Source organism: Cibotium barometz, chromosome 2 (assembly GCF_041138505.1).
Source record: "Cibotium barometz isolate CiBa-2024 chromosome 2, ASM4113850v1, whole genome shotgun sequence".
Lineage (NCBI taxonomy): Eukaryota > Viridiplantae > Streptophyta > Polypodiopsida > Cyatheales > Cibotiaceae > Cibotium > Cibotium barometz.
In genome coordinates, this window is record NC_141047.1 from 32,203,652 (window position 1) to 32,221,266 (window position 17,615).

Genomic DNA, 17,615 nt, shown 5'->3' on the forward strand with positions numbered 1-17,615 from the left:
TCAACAAGACAATTCTCATCATAAGCATCACTATTTCCATAATCATTCTCATCAAGAGAATTATGCAATTGCTCTTCATTTTCCTCTTCAACAAGACAATTCTCATCATAAGCATCACTAGTCCCATGATTATTCTCATCAAGAGAATTATGCAATTGTTCTTTCATTAACCTCATCTACAGTTGCATTAGCTTGAGATCTTTGATTCAAATTCTCCCTAATCCTTCCAAGCCGAAGCAAATTGTTTTAATGATCCCGATGCATCCTCTCAAGCAATTGGCTCATCCTTTGAGACTGAATGGAACCTTGATGTAAGTCAACATTACTTTGAAAATGTGACCCTTGATGCAAGTCAACATTACTTTGAAAATGCCCTTAAGCATCTTGTCTTGCATCTTGCCTTGCTTCTGGAACACCACCCTCATGCCAACCACTTCCTTGAAAGTAGCCTTAGTCTTTGACTTGGATGCTATTGAAAAATGGCTAAATTCAAGTTGGATATGCTCCCAAACTCCGATTTACAACCTCTTTAGCTCTATAGAGAGGCAATGATGTGTAGAACCCTCATGTATAATCACTTTGACCAAGGTCAATGAATAAGTACTCTCTGTTTTTGACCTGTGAAAATTCAACCAATGAGTAATTTGCCATTTTGACCAAGGAAACGGAGTCTGGTTCTTGAAGTCTTTAGCTTGCCGGAATGAGGGAAGAGCATATTATCCAGCTATGATGTCAAAATTGGTTTAGTCTAGAAATCCTAATTTCTGCAGAAACAGGGTATCCAGTGGAAAAATGGGTGTAGCGGATAGCTCAAGTGTCCAATTGGTGAGGTTTAAGGCTAGATGGGAAGCTTAGGGTATGGGGAACCTAACCTTATGCTCTTGTCTCCAAATTCAGATGGTTCTTCTAGTCCAAAATTGATCCTCCGGTGTCCTCTATGAGTCCCCAATGTCCACAGACTTAATATCCACACTCCCAAGGCCTTGATGATGGTCCTGCTAACCCTCTTTTGATTGTCTTCTGACCTTCCTCCTGTAGCCTTTGCTTTTGAATTCTACTACACAATCATTCTACCTTTGAAGTCAATAGCAATTCTGATCCTTATCAAAATGTCCTTTGTCAACTATAACCCTTTAGAGACTTCTCAACTAGGCAAGATATCACCTCACAAGTTCTCTGCTGACTGTTACCAGCTCATAGCTGCCTCCGAATGGGCAAAATCTACCCAACTAACCAAGCTGACCTAACTGACATAGAAACTTTATCCTCTGAGTCAGCTAACACCACAAGGACTTATAAACACTTAAACAAGACCAATCCCAAACCTCAAAATCAATCAGTTGACCTATTGTGTTAGACTGCTACCTCTCAAACACACTTAGACACACTGTAAAATAGTAAGCCTTCTAATAGTTGTTCTCAAACATGTCCAGAACTGTCAGTGTCGATGCTCAAAATCACTTTCCCTCAACTAATACTAATTAGCACAACATCCATATACCATTTGTTGATCATTCTGATGTCTGGATGACTCAGAATCAACCTTGACTCTCAGGCTAACTGCCCCAAGCCCAGCTCAACCAGAGTTAGCTCTTACCTGTAGCCTTATCACCAAAAGAACTCCTTCCATACAAGATAGAATACACAGAAGAAACCTTGATATCACACAATTTCATCCTCTAGAAGTTCAAAGAAAACTTTGTAACATGTAATAAGCCTCAATCTTGAGCATATGAAGGAAACAAATAGCAGATCAAAAGAAACTCTCTCAAATGACCACAAGGAAATCCAAACATGTATTCTCAAATGTCTACAAGGTCATCATCAACCATATAGTTCGCAAAAGTTGTCTACAGGCTTCTCCAGCTAGAGATGCTTGAGCAATCCTCAATGCTAGTCCAAGTTCCAATAGTAGTGCTTCTTGGGAGGTTCTGGGACACCATCCACCACCAAGAACCCTCTCCCAACCCCTACAACTCCATGCTCTGGGACACCATCCACCACCAAGAACCCTCTCCCAACCCCTGCAACTCCCTGCTTTGGACACACCTTAGTCTTCTCTCACAAACCCCATGTCACCTTCAACATAGAGGAAACTCACAGATAGCCAGCTTCAAAACAATCTCACAAGCCTAGAACAATTTCTCTCAGCAAAACACCAGTGCTCTCACACAGCTCTCACCTGCAAAAACTAACTTCCTTCCCCCTCTCTTCTTCATGCACAAACAACAGTACCCCTATTTCCATGCACGCTTTCACCTACTCTACCTAATTCTATTGGCTAGCCACCATGCAACAAATCTAAGAGCGTGATATGATTTAATGCTTCAATACATGTGTACAAGTGAATATGTTTATAATGTTTAAATTTTATTATGTGATTAGTATTATTCTAGATCAAGTGAGTTGCAACCTCACAAAAGTTTTGGACACCTTAGGATAGCTAATAGATTGAGCTCAATGCTTCCTATAAGTATGCACCAAGTTTGTCATCAAAAACGAATTATTTAGGAATGTTTTGAAGAGGGGCCACTTCGGAGGCTAGGATTAGACTTCAAATCTATGATGAAATAGATTTGGTATGCACATGCACATGGGGGATGGGGCCTAGGCAGGTCATTTACATGTGTACTATTAGGGGCCTTGGGCTATATTAGGCATAGGCCTTATGGACATTATAGCTCTTTTTACCCTTCTATCATATAGACATCTATGTCTTCTTGGAGCTCATGCCCAGGCTTCCATGGTGACCTTCACCCATGTATGGACTCCATGTAAACAATGTCTCGTGTTCTCGACTCCACGTTAATGAGGCTTTCTCTTCCCTTCCTTCTTTCATTGGTATCAAAGCCTGATCTTTGATCCTAGTTTAGGTTTTCTTAATCATGGATTAGTGAAACCCTAAGTTTTTAAAAACCTAAATTCTTTGTTTCTTGTATTTTCTTGCTAAATTTAGGAGTTTCAATGATTTTATGGATTATCTCTTGGTTTTGATCTTGGTGTTATGATTAGAGAGTGATTTGAGCCTTTTCGAGCTAGGTCTTTAACGAAGCTTCTTGGGCGGAAAGCCATTAACCAAAAAGTTAACAATCTTCTCACTCCATTCGGGCATTGTCTCCACCACGAACAAGGAAGTGTCAGGTAAGTCATCATCAACTCCCGTAGGAGCTTCACCATTAGGTATGCAAGATAAATGATCAGCCATGACATGTTTTTTGCCAGGTCTCACAACAACAGTGAAATCAAACTCAAGAAGAATCAATAGCCATCGTGTGATTCTTCCTATGGAGCATGGTTTGTTTACCAGATACAACAATGCTTGATGATCCACATAGAAAACAAACTTGGTGGCAAGAAGGTAATAACGAAATTTTTTTACTGCATATATCATTGCCAACCCTTCTCGCTCCGTAGTGGTGTAGTTCATTTCAGCATCGTTCAACTGGCGACTAGCAAAGCTAATGGGGTAGTCTAGTTTATGTTCTCCAAGTTGAGTTAGTACACACCCAATAGCAAAGTTTGATGCATCAATATGCACATGGAAGATTAAATCCCAGTTAGGCATTCTCAAGATTGGAGCACTCATCTCGCCAAGGCCTTCTTTAATAGCTCATAGGCACGGTCACAATCTTTGGTCCAAATAAACTCAATGAGAAGCTTGTATAATGGTCGAGCTATCTCAGCGAAGAATAAAATAAACCTTCGATAATAATCAACATAGTCCATAAAGCGTTGGACTCTCTTATAGTTGGTAAGTGGGGGCAATTCCAGAATGACCTTGATTTTACTCTCGTCGGTGGAAATCCCATTTTTGGACACTGTATGCCCTAGAATAACTCTGTGTTTAACCTAGAATTGGCATTTGAAAGGATTCAATGAGATGCGATATAATCTACACCTTTCAAATATTTTTCGTTAAACACATAAAGTGCTCGTCCCAAGAGGAATGAACACAAAGATCATCTAAGAAAGCTTCACAAAAGTCCCTTTTTTCCTTAAAAGGCTATGTTTATCAATCGTTGGAATGTTGCAGGTGCATTGGTCAAGCCAAAGGCCATGATGCGAAAGGCAAACACTCCAAACTCCATTATAAAAGCTATTTTAGCTTGGTCCTCTACTGCAATTGTGATCTGATTATATCCACAGTACCCATCTAAAAAGTTATAAGCCTCCTTACCTGCAACTCTTTCAAGCACATGTTCAGAATACGGTAAGGGGTAATGATCCCTTCTGGTGGCTGCATTAACCTTTTTGAGATCACTCAATGAGAATTGCAACAAATAGAAAAGAGATGTAAAGAATGTGCCAGATTTGACAAATATTGCTCACAATTGTGAATCTTTGCACCAATCTTGCTCTCTGCACTTGAATCTTCAATTTTGCACTCATCTTGAAACAGATCTTCACTGTCCTTCAACTCTAAACTTGGATCTTTAACTCTACACTTGAATCTTTAATTCAACACTGATCTTGAAATAGATCTTCCATGTTCTTTAACTCTACACTTGAAACTACACAGCAAACTGTATTGTATTGTAGTTGTATTCTCTACACTTTCTTGAAACTGCACCAAGATTATACACATAAACCTTCTTCTTGCAGTATTCCTTCAAGAACTCAAAGATTTGGCAATCTAGGGTTTCAATGTTAAAGAAATAAGAGCTCTCAGGATTAATCTTTGAAAAAGTATGCTTCCTAGGCAAGATAATGCAAGAAAACACTCAAAACTGGTTGCTAAAATTTTTGTAAAGCCTAATTTCGAAAATCAAAAAAGTTTCAAGAAATTAGGATCAAGAAGAGCAAGAAATTTAAGAAATCAAGTAGTAAAGTGGATTAGGGTTTCTGAAAATAGTGATTAATATAAATTCAAAAATAATTATTATAATTTTATTGCTAATCTTCTCAAATCAAGAAATTCATAAATCTGAAACCAGTAGACTTACACCCCGCACCCAAGAATTTCAAATCATTTACCACGGGGGAACGTAAAGTCGTCTGCAGAAAAGCCCAACGAACACCTACCAATGGGAGTAGTGGTGTCTATGATGGCCTGTCTACGATGGCCCGGCGGTAGTTAAGGAGATAGAACTAGCAGAACCAGGTGAGGAGTCTAACCCAGTTTTTATTGCTCAAGACCTCACCAAGACGGAGGAAGCTACACTTAAGAGGCTTCTTAAAGAATTCAAAGACATATTTGCTTGGACATACCATGATATGAAGGGTGTTCCACCCTCTGTGGTGCAACACACAATTCCAATGATTAGCACTGCTAAATCAGTCCAGCAACGTCCCTACCCAATGAATCCTAAGTATGCAAAGATTGTGCAAGAGGAAATTGAAAAGCTTATAAAATGTGGATTCACATAGCCTATTGAGCACTCAGAATGGGTTTCTCCAATAGTCATTCTACCAAAGACGAATGGAAAACTCAGAGAAAAGAAAAAATTAAACTGCCAAGTTGAAATACCAAGAAATGTTTGCAAAAAAGATTAAACAACATTGGATTATGAAGATTATCCTTAGATTAGGTACAACTTAATCAAGTGGACTATAGGTGAGAGCTTTGTGAGAGCACTACTGTTTGCTAAGAGAGTTTGTTCTAGGCTTGTGAGATTGTTTTGAAACTGGCTATCTGTGAGTTTCCTCTATGTTGAAGGCGACATGGAGTTTGTGAGAGAAGACTAAGGTGTGTCCAGAGCAGGGAGTTGGAGGTGTTGGGAGAGGGTTCTTGGTGGTGGACGACATCACAGAACCTCCCAGGAAGCACTACTATTGGAACTTGGACCAGATTGAGGATTGCTCAAGCATCTCCTCGTTGTACTAGCCAGAGAAGCCTACAGACAACTTCTGCAGATTATATGGTTGATGATGAGCTTGTAGACATTTGAGAATACATGGTTGGATTTCCTTGTGGTCATTTGAGAGAGTTTCTTTTGATCTGCTGTTTGTTTCCTTCATTTGCTCAAGATTGAGGCTTATTACGTGTTACAAAGTCTTCTTTGAATTTCCAGAGGATGAAATTGTGTGATATCAAGGTTTTCTTCTACGTATTCTATGTTGTATGAAAGGAGTTCTTTTAGTGATACGGCTGCACGTGAGAGCTAACTCTGGTTGAGTTGGGCTTGGGACAGTTCTAAAGCCTGAGACAAGGTTGATTCTAAGTCATCCAGACATTAGAATGGTCAGCAGCAGATGGTATAGAGATGTTGTGCTAATTAGTATTAGTTGAGGGGAAGTGATTATTTACATCAATTGATAGTTCTGGACGTGTCTGAGGATAACTATCAGAGGGCTTACTGTTTTACACTGTGTCTGAGGTAGGAGTTTGACACAATAGGTCAGCTAATTACTTCTGAGGTTTGGGACTGATCTTGTTTTAAGTATCAAATACCTTGAAATTATGGGACCTAAATTTAATGATCCAAATTCAAAGTAATATCAAAAGGCAAGATCTTTAAAATTGTTGATAATCTTGCTATAACTCTTCTTAAAAGTTGGCCATAGTCCATAGTCCATAGTCCACATTTCTTAAGAATCTTGAATTGTAGCTCTATAATCTTGAAAGTTAATCGTAGTCCACATTTCTTAATAATCTTAATTATCATGGATTGTAGCTCTATAATCTTCTTGTTGATGATATTCTTCCATTAATTGTGATTCCATCAATGATCTCAACTTGTTGATGCTTAGTGTTTGAACTTTACACGATCTTTCTCAATACTATATGTTATTTACTGAATTTATTAATTTCTCATGACGAGGATTAGGATATTTGATTTTGAATCATATTTGATTTCTCAATACTATACGTTGTTGATTGTTGATTGCTTAATTTATTGATTGCTCATGAGATGATGATTAGGATATTTGATTTTGAATGATAAAGTCAAGTTCCTAATGTCTTCATTTATTGATTATTTATTTCTTAATTTATTGATTGCTCATGATGAGGATTAGGATATTTGATTTTGAATCATGAATTCAAGTTCCTAATGTCTCCTCATAATGCTTTATAAAAAAACACATTTAAAATTATTTTATAATTTTTCTTTATTATTTTCTTTTCTTCCAAAAGAAAAATGCAATTCCATGTCAAAATAACATATCTAGCAAAATTATCCAATCCTTGCATAGAGATGTGTCATGCAAATAGTGAATCTTACTTTTTTCCTCAAATGGTGAATCTTGCTTTTCTCCTCAAATAGCAAATCTTGCTTTTCTCCCCAATATGTGTTTTAATTGTAAACAGCTGGGACAAATAGCTTTTGAGTGTCCGAATCAGGTTAATACCACATGATGCCTAAAGTGTATGGACATACTTTCAAGTTGGAACAAATGTGTACACATGTTCAATAGGTAGTACCTTTCTTTCAATCAAAATGAAAGTACTCCTCCTTGACTAGTAAAAGAGACATAATTATTTGACCATGTACCCTTCTTTTTGTAGATGTACCCTTCCTCCTAAAACATAACCCTTCCTTCTACAGACATACCCTTCCTTCTACAAGCATACCCTTCTACATGTGTACCCTTCCTTCTACTGACAAACCCTTCCTTTGTTATGATTAATATGCATATTCTTTCTCTTTGCATAATTTATTGGTCAAAAAGGCATACTTACGTTTGATCATGTACCCTTCCTTTGATCACTTACCTTTGATCATGTACCCTTCCTTTGATCACTTACGTTTGATCATGTACCCTTCCTTTGATCACTTACCTTCTTTTTTATCACATAATTTATTGGCCAAAAAGGCATACTTACCTTTGATCACATACCCTTCAGCTTACCTTCTTTTTTATCACATACCCTTCTATTATAGATGTTCCCTTCCTTCCATAAACATATCCTTATTTTGGTCAATCTATACATATTACTCTTTGTCTTCCAATTAGCATACCCTTCTCCCATAGATTTGTACAACCTATACACTTTCTTCAAGTACAAACATATCATTTCCTTTCATAGTTTGGTATGTGTGTTCTTGTCATGGATCAATATGGCATTCTTTATACTTTTGTTCTCAATCTTTGGATCAAATGTATGCGCCATGCACATTTTTGGATCAAGTCATACACTTGTATGCTTTCCTTTTTCAAGTAGAAAAACTTCCATATTATAAATTTAGAGAAAGTTTCAAAATAAAGAAAACTAGCAGTACTCACCCAAAGGTACGAACTTTTGGAGGAAAGCAACAAGAGCATTGTAACAAAGTGGAATGGTCTCATATGAATAATGGGCCCAAGGCCAATTGACCATGCCCATGGATAACACTTATGATAGTGTGAAAGGGGGGTCATGTATATAGGCCACATATGCCATCTTTTTGGCACCTTTTGATAATCAAGAATATTCAAGTCTTTTACTCTCTTTTATCTCTCTAAAGCTAGGCTAATCTTCATAATCTAAACTAATCCAAGGCTAATCTAGTTTCCACTTTCTTTTATTGGTATCAGAGCTTAGTCTTTGATCCATTTTCATCTTGATTTCAAGAAAATTTGAGAAGTTCTTGGATTTCTTGATTTTTTACTTTCTTGATTTTCTTGATTCTTGATCAAGAAATGGGTATGGTGATGGTGGGATGATGGAAATATCTTTGATTTTTGAGTTGTTCTAAGCTTTTAGGGGCTATGGGTCAGTGTGGACCAAAATCTGGGGTCGTTGCTCCAAATTTGAATGAAGGGGGCCAAAATTGGAAAAAAAACTACTAATATGGATTAGTGATCTAATCAAGAACATTTAATCTTCTTCTTTCCTCTTGCTTAATATTGAGAGAAATAGGGTTGCAATTGGGGCTGAGTTGTAGCATTTATTTAGGGTTTCCATTGGCCTCACTTGAATCTTCACAATGAACCTTTCAATGGCGCGTTTGGTTGAGGGGAGCTCATGTATGCGCTAATCACGGATTTCAGTCTATCGCATGTGCGTTTTTTCTCCATTGTGGAGTTTTTAGGTCACAAGAGAGCTTAGTTAAGCTTGGAAAGACGCTTAACTAAGCGTTTACAACAACTGAGACTTGCATTGCATAATCGACAAGTACCCTCCTTTGCTTTTTATTGGCTGGAGGCATTAAATTCCTCTGCGATGTCCTTGGCAAATGCTTTCCTTCTCCTTATGTCCTCTTCTATGAGTTTCTTCACAGTCTGTTTACTGCACACCATGGCCTCGAATGTATGAAAGGCTTAAAGAGGATGTATGGTCTTGAATGTATGAAATGGCCAAAAGAGGGAAATCTCCTTATATAGAGCTCAAAAATACGTCATCATTACAAGAAACCCTAATTTTAGGAGGCGTTTCACACGGGTCACTAGGGTGCAAAAATGCCCACTCCGGTCACTTTAGGCCTACATTTTTTTTTGTTGAAAAAACTTAATTCTACAATACTTAACAATCTCCCTTACTTGATAATCCACAATTTTGACATTAAATGTCTGTTGGAAAAACTAAAAACAAAAATTGTGGCAAAATGACACTTGACTCCATAAATGGTAAAAAACAAAATTATCATTTATTGGTATCATATAACATGGAGGGTAGAAGTTTTACAAGCCAAAATTTGGCATCAAAATTCCATCCCTTACAAGATCCTAACTAGGGAAATAGATCATTCGGAGCAAGCTTAGAGCTACACTAAACTTAATTGTGCTGGAAACAGCAGGGGACTCCAGTACTTGGATAATGTTATGCACCATAGCTTCCTGGTGTTGTGCAATATTTGTGGCATAGCGCAAGGCCAAGGCTTGGTCTTCTTGTGGCACTGCTTGGGGCTCTACCACTTGTGCATGGCGGAATGCACTTCGGCTTACACTACAAACCTGTAAAACAAGTTTTTCAATCATAAAAAATTTACACCATGAAACAAATGATGCTCTAAGGCTCTTACACATTACTTACCCAAGTAGTATCGCCAATGTGGCTGCCAAGGTTTTGCAAATCTTGGATGTGGAAACGCAATATCCCTCTCTCTAAGTGTGCTTCCTAGGATAGGGAGGCGGCCGTGCAAGCTCCTCAGCGCTCATGGTTGCCATAACAAGGAGCGCTCAGAGAAGCAATGGAATGGAAAATGAGAGGGGGGTCCCAGGGAGGCTACTTATAAGCATTGGAATAGCCAACCTTGTAACCTAATTACCCTAGACCATAAAAACAAAACCCTAGATGTTAATAGGGGCCCAAACTTTTCCAACTCTTCTTTGTGTTATCCTCCATCATGCAGCATTGCGTACGGGTCCTGTCCCCGCTCTCCACCGTGGTGCTTTCTTCCCCCTTCCTTGTCTGCTTGGTAAGCTAGGCCAATTTGGACCTTTGAGCCCCGAGTCTCCCTTGAAATGTTTCTGCCAAAGGTGTATCGAAAGAACCAATCAAACATTTCCTTGAGATAGTTTGTGTAAGTTTTATCGCCTCCATGTCGTGTGTTCTTGAAGTACAATCCTCTTGCATAGTAGTGATTCTTATCCATTCCTTGGGTACTCCACATGTCAAGGGAGCCATATGTGTTCATGAACCATGCACCATGAGCATACAATATGTGATGTAGTTAGAGAACAAAACCACATTTTTGTAAAATGCTTAATAGAAGATATCTTTAGTACAAAGCTTAGAAATCTATGGAATACCATGTAATGCATGATATTCAATTCACCCCATGTGTTGATCCACCACTTTAATGAAGCTTTGCAACTCCGCTACTAGAAATTGTTTGTGTTGTTCCTTAGTTGTGGTACTTAGATTCATCAACCGCACAACCTTGTTGAAATCTACCCACACCTACTCACGCAAGACAACAATATTTGCATCCAAGTAGTCTGAGGTAGTGCAAGCACACAGCTCCCATCTCTTTGGAGCTATGATTTCCACACCTTCCCTGTGTGCATTTGCTAGAACCTTCTTGCATGTGTTTGTTGCAGGCCGCTGGAGAAACCTTCTGGCCTTTGCACCACTCATTTAAACCTTCTACGGTGCAACCATGTGAGAACCTCCTGAGGTCTTTTGGTTTACTCGAATCTCCACGTTACCACAATGACAACCAATCTCATTGAGAATGTTCTCTACTTTTGTAATCGTCGCCTCATCTTGTTGAGTTTACTAGGCATAGTAAAAGCATAGTCTATGTGACACTTTAAGAGGCGGTCATCAAAGATACGTATGAAAGCATGCAAAGTACAAAAGTGAACATTCTTGAGAGGAAAAGGAAGAATGGGGTTCCAACTATTATCTCGCAAATCCCTCATTAGAGGCGCCAGCATAGGTGATGAAAGTATACCACCATCCCATTCACCCTCGCAACTACCCATCTCATCACATTCCTCTTCACCAATGTCCCTCCCCTTGCATTTCTTCTTGCCTTTTTGTTTCACTCTGTGCATGCACCAAGGGCATGGATGAGTAGTATTTGCACCTTGAGTGCAACCAAGCATACACTTGATTGTCTTTAGGTCCCCACACAGATGCCAATCAATGGAAAAACTTCCTAGACTCTCAACATCCAAGTGCTCCCCCTCTATTTATGCCTTGATCGCATTACTAACCCAAGGTAATCTCTTAAAGACCCATGCTAGCACCTCGTTCATCTCCTTGGGAACCTCAAAGGCTCCCAACCACCAAATTTCTTTCTTTGATTGAACACTGAACGAAAAGTCAGTGTTTGTTGTTCTGCTCTCATCACCAGCTTCATCATAGTAGCTTCGTTCACTAGCTCCATCAATCTCCCCATCACCAGCTCCATCATTCTCTAGATCACGACCGTCACCAACTTTAAAGGCTTCTGCCATAGCACAATTTATAAGTGTAATAATCACTCTCTCTAGCCTCCTTCGCTTCACTATTTGACACATCCAACTTCAAAATGAATGAGACTATTTAACCTATGAAATCTATAAAACAAACATAATGTTACGCTCTTTATGAAAACGTGCACACAAACAAAAACAATATAATGTTACAAACCCCACTCACATCTTGCAAAACAATATAACGTTACAAACCCCACTCACATCCTATAGACAATCCATAGAATAATATCATAGCCTTTTATAACATCTGCAGGTCCACAAATATGTTGTTGAATTCTTTGTAAGGGAACGAAACCATATCATGTGCGATCTTCTTTTTCCCGTCGCCGCAGATACTGTGATGGAGAGGGTGTCGTGGATGTGATAGTAGACGTCTTCATTGCTCACTCCCTTAGCTAATGACACCCTCTCAGGTAGGAGAAAAATGTTGTGTGTGATACCTTTCTTGTGGAGGGTGTCTCCTAGCAACTGATGAAGTGCCTTATAGCCCTTGTTGGTGCTAATTCCTACCTCATCGCACGCATTAACAACCTCATCATCACTACTAATAGTTTGGGCTAACTCGGACACGCCAAACGTATTTTCTTGCCACGGGGATCCTTGATCATTTTAAGCACATGATTTCTCATTTTATGATTGAGTGCAAGAGCTCATTACAATCCCCAGACTTATCAGCACATGTAACATCTTGGAGGAATATCCTATAAAGCATAAAGAAAGCATTGACATTTCCAAATTTGAAGTGCATTGACATTACCAATGGAATGGTTAAGAGCCATACCGCACTGCGTGAATTCTTCGCTTTTACGACGAGCACCCCCTCCCACAGTAAGTGTTTCAATGTGGTTGAGTGGCCTCTTACACTCCCTTGCTCCAACAGGGGTGCTGCCAACAGGGGTGCTCCTCATGTGGTCGATGGCCTGCCTTAGCTTTTCAATGCATGCTGCACCCTCTTTATTTTCATCCTCGAGCTCCTTAATCTTGGCATGAGATTGAATTAGGGCTTGGTGCAAACCACCTAACATACCTTGAAGAGCATGCGATTGCGAGGACAAGTAAAATACTCTGCCAGCATTAGTTGTTGATAATCTCTTGCAATACCCGAGCATCCCATTGTTACCAACTCCCACATAGTGAATAAATGAGGGCAAGTCTATGAAAGTTGGTGGGTATCGTGCAGAAGGGTCCACTAGGTATAGATTTCCATCAACCCATAGATCCACATTTGTGTGACCACCTTGTTTCAGTGCAATCTTCTCTTATTCTATGAGATAACCCTTGCCCAAAGATATATACTCTTCCAACGCTCGAACATGCAAATCCACCTTGCGTTGTTGCGATGGATTATTCACATTAGTGATTTTGCGCAAGGCCATGATTCTACTTAGGTGACAAGTCGCACAACCGGGTGAGCTCCAAGTGGAGAGAAGAATTAATATGTTAAGTAATGTTGGATTAGTAGCTCTATGTTGATGTTAAGCCATGAAAGCATAGTAGAGAGAGAGTGACAATGGCATGAAAGCATTGTAGAGAGGGAGAGAGGGAAAGTGAGTATGCAGGCCATAAGCTCACAATATATATATATATATATATATATATATATATATATATATATATATATATAGAGAGAGAGAGAGAGAGAGAGAGAGAGGGAGAGGTGGGAGAGGCTGATTTGGAGGGAAAAAGGTAGGGTAGAGACGGTTTTAGCTGGAAATTGAGTTTAAAAAATGAATTATATATATGTATATGGGTTTGGGTGGTTAAGTTTTAAAGCATGAGAATTCAAAAAAATTATAAAAAAACTTGGGGGGTCAGTCATAAATATGTAATCATACCATGTGCATGTGATGACCCTACAAGAAATCTTCAAAGAAAATATAATCCTCCTTGGGTTATGAGACATAGTGATATGTGGTGTACAGAGCACACATTGTTCATCTTTATATTTTTTCAAGCGCCATTGATAGTCTTTGGATTTAGCCCACCACGAGTGGCTGTCATCGCGCGCAGCTTTTCCACTTACTTCTGTAATGCTTTAAGCCCCTTCTTGTTGATGAAGTTGTGCTTGAGCCAATTAACAAGTGTTTTGTTTGACCTCAAAAAGTACCCAATTCCCATTATGTGTAGATTGGAACTTCCTTACCAGTTGTTGTGGTTTGGTGAACATCATGGATTGGAATTGTGTGGTTATGGCATGCAAGGTAGGATAAGGTTGATTTTCATGCCCAAAGTGTAGTATGTTATCCCAGCCGGTTTTTTACTATCTATCTCAGCCGGTTTTTGTTAATTTTGGCCGGTATAAGATAATGTACCGTGTTTGGTGTGGCTAAAAAATGGCCTTTTATATAGGTAGATCCACTGGTAGGGCTGGTTCCTGTGTGGCTGGTGCTGCTACTCTTGGTGTTGTTTGGGCGCTGTGTTTATTGGAGCTAGGCGAGGCCGCTTCTGGGCGCGCTGTGTCGAGTTGCTGCTTTGTGCTAGCCACCACTATTTCTCCTCTTAATTTTTTTTTAAAATAATTTATCGTCCTAACTTCTTTTTTTTAAAATAAAAAAGCGTTTAGAGACCACTGCTCGAAAAAAAAACTATTTTCTCACAAATTGGAAAACCTTCATATATAAAATTAAGAAATTATCAATGAAGAGTTTTTTTATTAAATTTTTGAAGGTATTTGTACTATATTCCCTCAAATTCTGCAAGTATTGGCACCTTCAAGCTATTAAATTGCAGGTATTTTTTAAAATTTGAAGGTCATATTACACTAAACCCAGGTTTTCTAGAGCACTATTAGAGACCCGTGTTATCTCCGGACATCTATGCTATTAAAATCACCCAGGACTTGCACCCGCCCCTGAACACGGGGCATTCCCTTCACCACAATGGGCGCCCAACCCCAAGTGACTACATCTTTCTCATGGTCACAGTGGGGCTTGAACCCAGGAGAAAGGGGCCCTATTTCTCCTCGTAAATTCTCATGAGTGTAACCTTAAAGATTATACAATCTTGCATATTGCATGCATTAATTTTTCCCCAAAAAGGTAATTATGTTATACTAAATGCAATGCTTTTGAATATATTTGTAACTATGCTATACCAAATGTAATGCTTTTGAATATATTTGTAATTATGCTATACCAAATGTAATGCTTTTGAATATATTTGTCAAAAAACTATTGTTAGTTCTTGGATATGCCATTGAGTTGCTTTATATCTAATATGAGAACGACTCCTCTGTCTTATTTTTTATAAGGAGGAATATAAAATTTTCAATTGAAATTATTTAATTATAATATATAGTCATCCTTGTGGGATTTAAAATCTTATAGTCTTGTATGCCTTATGTCTTGTAATGGGGGGGGGGGTGTGAAGCCTTGACTATTTGAAGTGAACATATTTTTGGCAAATATTTCTTTAAATAGAAATTCTAAACATGAATATACCTTCAGTTTTTTGAGCTTTCATAAATTCATTGGATGCTATCCATCTAAATAAAGCTTTTTAGTATGAGCACGTTTATTCACATTTGAAATTTAAAAACACATACTCATCAACTGACAATCCATCGCATGTTAACTACTTCACCTATTTTTTTAATTACTTATCTTGTTGCATATAATGTCATGTACATGGTTTTTGTGATTTTTAAAAGGGCTCCAATTTATGATGTTTAACAAACAATTCTCAATCATCCATTTGTCTTTTATGTTGCCTTGATTTTAAATAGAGCTAGTTTTTCATACCATTACGTATGTGAATTATAAATTCACAGGTAGTAGTTGAAGTTCAACCAAGTTTTTATTTTACTTATATGGGTTATTGTGATAATTGAATGTTTCTAGGACTTGCTTGCTAACACAAAATCATTGTTTATATATAGTGAAAACTTTGAGAGGTGACCATGTCTATCTACATGAGTTTACTTGTTGTTCTTTATAAAAATTATTAATACTTGATAGTGTCTGTTGGATTATTAATTGAGAAACAAGTTTTCTAATATTAAAAAAATGGGTTTTCCTCTTGTTTACAATTATGTCAATAACTTTATTTTATGCCTTATGCTTTATCATTGTTGAATTAGACTTTATTTTATGCCTTATGCTTTATCATTAATAGATTCGTTCCACGACATCATAACTGGATTATGATAAAATCATAAACTTTTTAAGATCCTCCCCCCGGATCTATATTTATACCAAGTTTTTTAATTTTTATTAGTACAAAACCTTCTAGAAACTTTTAGAAATATGTGCATGTTTGATGTAAATAGATATTCATGGGTTTTTATATCATAACAATGATGCACTTTTTGAACATTTCAACAAATTACACTTGCCTTTCTAAAAAGTCTTAATCTAAGCATGTTTGATGTAAAAAAATATGAATTTCTATGTCACAACGATGAACCTATTTGAAATCTTCAACAAAATACATGCTTATCTTTCCTTTATAGGCTACTATTCCTTTGGCTTTCCCCTTTAACAACTCACATCAAGAGGGTGTTTACAAATCTTGCCTTATTTTTTATTCTTCATAGCATAATCTTGGTTAGTTTGAGCTTTTATCTTGTACTTTATGGATGCAAGTACCATTGGCTCCCTCTATTATGTCTATGCACAACAAATATGCATAGGCAATGTGTATGTATACATGCATGCATGCACAATAATGTAATCCACGCACACACACATGCATGTATGCATGCATGCACAAGAATGTAATCCACACACACAGACATACTCACTCACACTCTCACACACACACGTGCATGCATGCATGCATGTGTGTGCATGCATGCATGTACAAGAATGTAATCCACACACACACACACACATACATGTATGCATGCATGCATGCACAACAATGCAATTCACAATCACACACACATGCATCATGCATACATGCACAAGAATGTAATCCACACACGTATATGCTTTGCATATGCATGCGTACATGCGTGTGCATGCATGCATGCACACACACACATGTGCATCATGCATACATGCACAAGAAAGTAATCCACACACACGTGCTCTACATGCATGTGTGCATGAGTGTGTGCAGGTGTGCACGCACACATACATACATAGATGGACACCCACACACACAAACATAGATGCACACCCATCCACCCACCCCCCCCCACACACACAGATGCACACCTAGAAAAAACCCACTCCTCCACTGGACCTTGTTAAGATATCGAGCTCAACTAGTGCTACAGCGGACATTGATGACCCGCCTCGGTGATAGCTTCCGCATCTACACCACTGGCATGATTGGTGAGATTATGGGTGATCAAGCTGTGTGGTGACATCCATTTTGGATTACTAGAGACTGGCAGAGTTATAGCGCCAGCTCATTTAGTCGGGTTCACATTATGGACCGACCCTTGTATGTTATAGTAGTTGAGTACTAACCCATATAGTGTGTACTCTTATCTTTATGTTATGTTGGTTGAGTAGAGATGGTTGAGTAGAGATGGTTGACTAAAGAAGAAGAAGAAAGAAAAAAATCAACTATCCATCTCTCTCTTGTGTCTTGCTCTCTCTTGTGTGTGTGCAACATAAAGATAGTTGAGTACTAACCCATATAGTGTGTACTCTTATCTTTATCTTTATGTTGGTTGAGTAGAGATGGTTGACTAAAGAAGAAGAAGAAAGAAAAAAATCAACTATCCATCTCTCTCTTGTGTCTTGCTCTCTCTTGTGTGTGTGTGTTTGCTTGCTAGGGTTTGAAGCTCTCCCTCTCCCCCGCGTTCTCTTTATGGTATTAGAGCCTAGTTCGTGTGAGAGCTAAGGAGGAAACCAAGAGGCAAGAACAAGCCT